Raw genomic sequence first — 363 nt, 5'->3', positions numbered from 1 at the left:
TGAGGAGAAACCAGTAAAACACACATTGTGATATAGTTTTTAAACTGTTATTTATTTCTTATATTTATACATAATATTTATTTATTTATATTTTTAGATTTATCTGTTAATTAGCATCTGATTCAGAATTTTAAAAAAAAAGTCCATAAGGGAGACGGTCACATTTAGCTTTTTTTGATACATTTTTTTTCTTCCTTTAGTTTCTTTCTTTCAAATTGTGGGTCGGCCCCTGATGGGACACAGTGCACTAATAAAAGGGATTAACATATGGAGTGCAACACTGCTGAATGAGTGTGACTTTTTTGACTAACGTTCACCCTGGATCCACCGTTCTTCATCCTATCATATTTTATGTCTTTTTTT

The sequence above is a fragment of the Pundamilia nyererei genome, unplaced genomic scaffold (assembly GCF_000239375.1).
Source record: "Pundamilia nyererei isolate P.nyererei 1_Seehausen unplaced genomic scaffold, PunNye1.0 scaffold00048, whole genome shotgun sequence".
Lineage (NCBI taxonomy): Eukaryota > Metazoa > Chordata > Actinopteri > Cichliformes > Cichlidae > Pundamilia > Pundamilia nyererei.
Note: the sequence above shows the minus strand (reverse complement) of the source record.